The sequence below is a fragment of the Artibeus jamaicensis genome, unplaced genomic scaffold (genome assembly GCF_021234435.1).
Source record: "Artibeus jamaicensis isolate MK-2021 breed Jamaican fruit bat unplaced genomic scaffold, CSHL_Jam_final contig_685, whole genome shotgun sequence".
Classification (NCBI taxonomy): Eukaryota; Metazoa; Chordata; class Mammalia; order Chiroptera; family Phyllostomidae; genus Artibeus; species Artibeus jamaicensis.
The window spans coordinates 24,371,038-24,377,883 of record NW_026521924.1 but is presented as its reverse complement, the minus strand read 5'-3'; positions in this window follow the sequence as shown (position 1 = coordinate 24,377,883).

Sequence of the window (6,846 nt, the reverse complement as noted above, 5' to 3'; positions counted from 1 at the left end):
AAAGTTTACTGGTTCGATTCCTGGTCAGGGCAGATAGCCAGGTTTTGGGTATGGTCCCCAGTCAGGGCACATACTGGAAGGCAACGGAGTTGATGTTTCTCTCTTACATCGATGTTTCTCTGTTTCTCTCTCTCTCTCTCACTCAAGAAATGAAAAAATGTCCTCAGATGAAGATTTAAAGAAGTAAATAAAGGACTTCCGCCAAGATGGAGGCGTAGGTGGAAGCACTGTGCCTCCTTGCACAACCAAGTTTAAAAACAACAAAGTTTTAGCAACAAAAACGCAGCCAAACCACAGAAAATTGAACTACACGGAAGTCTGACAGCAACGAACCCTTCAGCCAAACCGGTAAGAGGGGCAGAGCCAGCAGCAGAGCGGGGTCGGGCAGGAAAGATCCACCGGATCCAGGTTCGCCAGCAGTCGTGGGCGGATCCCAGGTGTGGAGTAGCGGGCAGACCCACTGAGGGCTGACCACGGTCACACATTCGTGTGCAGATAAACCAGTGAAGGAGCGAGTGGTGAGACAGACCGCGCAGGCCCCAGTGGCGGGAAGTGGCAGAGGGGACCACTATTGTCCCTCTCTGACCCCACCCCCACATACAGCATCACAACCCAGCGACCTGCGGGGCCCCGCCCTAGTGAACATCTAAGGCTCCACTTCTCATACGTAACAGGCACAAACAGATCAAAACATGGCTCAAGAACAACTCAAAGCCCCAGAGCCCATAACTCTAAGTGACCAAGAAATAGCAAAACTTTCAGATGCACAGTTCAAAACACTGGTGATCAGGATGCTCACAGAACTGGTTGATTTTAGTCACAAATTAGAGGAACATATGAAGGTTAAACTAATTAAAATGAATGGAAATGCACAGGAAACCAATAGTAATGTAAAGGAAACTGGGTCTCAAATCAAAGGAGTGGACCAGAAAGAGGAAAAAAATGACCAAACAGAAAAGGATGAAGAAACAAGAATTCAAAAAAATGAGGAGGCTTAGGAACCTCCAGGACATCTTTAAACACTCCAACATCCGAATTATAGGGGGTACCAGAAGGGGAAGAGGAACAGCCAAGAGTGGAAAACTTATTTGAACAAATAATAAAGGAGAACTTCCCCAATCTGGCAAAGAAAATAGACTTCCAGGAAATCCAGGAAGCTCAGAGAGTCCCAAAGAAGTTGGACCCAAGAAGGAACACACCAAGGCACATCATCATTACATTAGCCAAGATTAAAATGAAGGAGAGAATCCTAGAAGCAGCAAGAGATAAAGGGACAGTCACCTACAAAGGAGTTCCCATCAGACTGTCAGTGGATATCTCAAAAGAGACCTTGCAGGCAAGAAGGGGCTGGAAAGAAGTATTCCAAGTCATGAAATCCAAAGACCTACAACCAAGATTGCTCTATCCGGCAAACCTTTCATTTAGAATGGAAGGGCAGATAAAGTGCTTCTCAGATAAGGTCAAATTCAAGGAGTTCATCATCACCAAGCCCTTTTTATATGAAATGTTAAAGGGACTTATCTAAGAAAAAGAAGATAAAAAAGATGAACAGTGAAAGGACAGTAAACTCACAGTTATCAACAACCACACTTAAAACAAAAGCAAACTAAGAGGACAGCTAGATCAGGAGCAGAATCATAGAAATGAAGATCACATGGAGGGTTAGCAACAGGGTAGTGGGAGGAGGAGAAGGGGGGAGAAGGTACGGAGAATAAGTAGCATAGATGGTAGGTAGAAATTAGATAGGGGGAGGGCAAGAATAGTATGGGAAATATAGAATCTAAAGAACTTGAGACACATGGTCATAAACTAAAGGGGGAGGGAATAATGGGGGAGAGGGAGTGTGTAGAGTGGAGGGGAATGAAGGGGGGAATAGAACAACTGTAATGGCATAATCAATAAAATATATTTTAAAAAAAGAAGTAAATAAAACGTCAACAAATTCCCAGTCATTCTAGTGCTTTAAAAGCTGGCTGCTTGTCCTGGCTGAGTAGGACAATTAGGTTACAGCATTGTCTTGACCTGGTCACAGGTTCAATCCCGGGTTAGGGCACAAACTCACCCATCAGCATGTGACTGGACCTGACCAAATCGGGGTGGGGCAGCAGCCCAAGTGCACCAGACAAATCAGGGCAGAGCCCTGGGTCCTGCCCCTTTCTGGAGCTGCCCCGTTACTGATCCACCAAGCACCACCCCCCTGCACTCTGGAAGCTGGTTTTTAAAGCCCCTGCATAATAATGAGATTGCCTAAACTGTACGGGAGATTTCCAGCCTACAGAAGAACGTGAAATAAAAGTGGAAGCTTCTCCTCCAAACCATCTTCGATAGCATTCCCAGAGGGAACTGCTGTTAACTAAACACTGACAGTTCTTCCAGACTTTGGCATGTGCCCTAATCTACGTATCTCATACACTTTTTTCCCCAGAAAAATGTGCCATACTATCCAGTATTCAGCCACTCACTTTTTTTCCTCACACACACCTTTCCATGTCAACACATGAAGATTCAACTTTAAAAAAAAATCCGCATCACGTTGTATAATGTGGGATTAATTTCCCTATCCGTGTTCCCTAGTCACTGTTCCTTTGCTGGTGGACATCCAGGCTGCTACCAATTTCGTAGTAAGTCTAGCAAGGCTGCAGAGAACACTTCTGTGTGACTATCCTGTGGCCTGGCGCTAGGGCTTCTGTCTGCGAACTGCAAGTAAAGGTGTCGGGTTCATGCTGACCTCCCTACCAAATTGCTGTAAAAAGTAGTACTGACTACCATGGTCGTCAGCAGGGTTTAACCTTGCCCTCTCCCCCAGGGCAAATTGCCAAGGCCACCCCTACTGTGAGGCCCCTGAGGGTACGCATCACCTTCCCATCTCCTCCCTCCTTTTCCCTTCCACCCTCCCGGCTCTTCTGTCCAACTGGCCAGTTCTGTTGTTTGGGTATGAAGGGCAAAGATAAGTCTGTCCTCAGGGATGGGAAGGAAAACACTGAACCAATGAGAACCCGAGTCCGTGAATGTGGCCTCCACCCTGCAATTCCTCAGCCCACTTTCCCGTGCTTACCTGGCCCCCCTCCCTCCCCCCACTGCTACCCTTACCTGCACATATGCTCTCACGGCTGCAGATTCCTCCACGGCCAGAGGGCGTAACAGGCATAGGGGCATTCATAACTGCCTCATTTGAAGATTTGAAATATTGAATACACATACCTATATATAAACATACACATGTGATTCTCTCGTAAGCTCTCTGTTACAGTGGGAATGATCCTTTTAATGCAATAACCTAGGTTTCAGTTTGTTTTATTTCATTTTTCCATTCTCACCTGGATGGTCGCTCAATTGTCAACCTGGCCTTTTTTTCCCATCACTCTGGACATTCCTTTTGTGTTTGTCTTTGTTGCCTCTGTTTCCTGGATCCTGTTTTCCTCTTTAAAATTTTTAAAAATTGTGGTTAAATCTATGTAACGTAAAATTTGTCTTTTTAACTATTTTTAAGTGGACAGTTCAGGGGCATTAAGTTCATTTATAGTGTTTTGCAATCATCATCACTATGTAGTTCCAAAACTTCTTCATCACCCCAGAGAGGAACTCTGTACCCGTTAAGCAGTAACTCTCTATTCCCCTGCACTCCAGCCTGCTAACTTCTAATCTACTTTCTGTCTCTATCAATTTGCCTGTTCTAAATCTTTCATATGAGTGAAATCATACAATATTTATCCTTTTCTGTCTGGCTTATTCTATTTAGCATAATGTTTTCAAGGTTCATCCATGTTGTTTATTCCTTTTTGTGGTTGAATAATATTCCATTGTATGGACATACCACTTTTGTCTACCCATTCATTCACCAATGGACATTTGAGTTGCCTCCACTTTTTGGCTGTTGTGCATAATACCTCAATAAATGCTGTCATATAAATACAGTACCTGTTTTCAAATCTTTCAGGTATATATTTAGGAGTACAACTTCTGAGTAATGTGGTAATTCTCTGTTTAGCTTTTTAAGGAACCGAACTGTTCCTAACCAGCCAAATTGTTTTGCACAGTAGCTGCACCATTTTACGTTCCAACCAGCAACTTCTCCACATCCTTGCCAACAATTCTTATTTTTTCTTTTTTAAAAATTATAGGAATCCTAGTGGGTGTGAAGGGGTATCTCACTGTGGTTTTGACTTGCATTTCTCTGATGACCAATGATGTCGAACACCTTTTCATGTGTTTATTAATCATTTGTGTATCTTCTTTGAAGACATGTCTAGTCAAGTCCTCCGCCTTTTTTCTTATTTGGGTTGTTTATATTTTTGTTTAGTTTTAGGAGTTCTTTATATATTCTGGATAGTAAACCCTTGTCAGATATACAATTTGCAAATATTTTCTCCCATTCTGTAGGTTGTCCCTTTACCTTCTTGATAATCTCCTTTCGTGCACAAAAGTTTTCAATTTTGAAGTTCAACTAAACTGTTTTTTCTTTTCTTGCTTGTGTTTTTGGTGTCACATCAAGAATCCATTGTCAGTTCCAAGGTCATAAAGATTTAACTATGTTTTCTTCTAAGGGTTTTGTGGTTTAAGCTCTTATATTTAGGTACTCATACCATTTTGAGTTCATTTTTGTATGTGGTGTGAGGTAGGCATTGAACTTCATTTTTTCTTCAACTTCATGTTTTTTACATGTGGAAATTCAGTGTTCTCAGCCCTACTTCATGAAGAAGCTGTCTGTCTCCATTGAGTGGACTTGACTCTCATCTCAAGTCAATTGCCCACATGGGTTTATTTCCAGACTCTCAATTCTATTCAATTGGTCTTTATGTCTGTCCATATGCTGGTATCACACTATTTTGATTACTTTATCTTTGTGATAAGTTTTGAAATGAGGAAGAGCGAGTCCTCCCATTTTGCTCTTTTACAAGATTGTTTTGGTTTGGGGAGGGCCCTTGCAATTCCACATGAATATCAGGCTCAGCTTTTCTATTTGTGCAACCAAAGGCCATTGTAATTTTGACAGGGTTTGCATTGAATCTGTGGATCACTTTGGGTAGTACTGACATCTTAACAATGTTAAGTCTTTCTACCCATGAACACTGTGTCTGTCCATTTTTTAAAGCCATCTTTCATTCCTTTCATCAATGTTTTACAGCTTTCAATATATCTTTCACCTCCTTGTTTAAATTTATTCCTAGGTACTTTTTTAGATATTTTAAGTGGAATTGCTTTATTAATTTCTTTTTTGGATTGTTTGTTGCAGATAATTAGAAACAAGTGATTTTGTGTTGATCTTACTTACACTCTGCAACTGTGCTCAATTTATTTAATAGCTCTAGCAGCTTTCTTGTGGATCCTTTATATACAAGATCACATCATCTACAAAAGAGATAGTTTTGACTTCTTCCTTTCAGGTGTGGACACCTTTTATTTATCTTTCTTATCTAACTGTTCTGGCTGGAACTTCCAGTCCAATACTGAACAGCAAAGGTGGAACAGGGCTTCCTTGTCCTGTTCCTGATCTTAGGTAGAAAGCTTTCAGTCTTTTGCCATTGAGTATGATGTTAGCTGTGGGCTCTTTTTTTGTAGATGCCCCATTCCTCGTTTTGTTTTTATTGTGAAACAGTATTGATTTTTTCCAATGACTTTTCTGCATCAGTTGACATGATCATGTGTTTTTCCCCCTCTCATGTTAGTAATGTGATATATTACAAAGACTGATTCTTATGTCGAACTATCCTTGTATTCCTGGGATCGTCCTCTTTTTTTATGTACTCTCTCATTTTGGTGGATCACATCCTCCAATGCCTTTCTGAGGAAAGGCACAGAGGAGGCAAAAGTATGAAACCTGGCACTTTTGTGGGCAATAGTCTAAACTTTACCTTTCAGCCTTGTGTTCAATTATTTTTATCTCTGCAATCACATTTTAAATTTCCAAATGTCCTTTCTTGTCTCTCAATGTTTCTTTTCCTTTTATAGCAGCCATGGCTGGTTGAGGATCTCGCTTCTGACAAGTAGAAAAATCAACTCTCCCACTGCCATAGTTAGGAAAGATGGAAGACAGACATGGGTGGAAGGAGACTAGCCGATGAGGTGGTAGAAACATGGACGTATTCCTTCTGATGACTTCCATTTTCTCTGTGACACAGATGGGGAGGACATCTATTGAGATAACATGCAGGGTCATGGGGTAGAAGGTTTCAGGAGAATAAAAAAGGGAAGTCGAAGCCAAACCCCCCAAAACCCAGCTGCTTCCTGAGCAGCCATGAGGTTTCACTTCGAAGCCAAAGACTATCAGTCAACCATGGCAAGCACTCTGCTCAGTGAGCTAAGCTCCCAGTCAAGATGTGGAAACGATGGGCTCTTAGATCCATGGCTGGTATTCTTCTAGCCAAGTAGTCTGGAAGAACAGCAAGGCCAAGGAATTAAGGATGTTGGCAACAAAGGGGCTGATATGCCTGACCATGGCATTTCTGCTGCTTTCCCATCTGCTCACAGTCTCTGGAACCCTTAACAAATTCTAATTGTTTGATGTGGTATTTCCCCACCTGAAAGTTTCAAGTTGTTTTAAAAATGGAAGGCTTCACTGACTTCTCTGCCCTCACCATTCACAAACTGTCAAGGCCTGGGCCTTTCCCACTGTTATCTGTGGATTCCCATTGTTTGTATTTCTCCATGTAGACAGTATGTGCATATATCTTTATCCTGTGTTTATCTCTAAAGCAAAATAAACATCCGGTTCTTTAGGGCCGGAATAGCAGAAGGAAGGAACACTTCATTCTCTTCAGTAATTATACTCTAGATATTCGCTTGGTGTCTGCTGGACATTTTACCATGGAAACAGAACAAAGTCTGCACGTCATTCAGTTGTTTGAG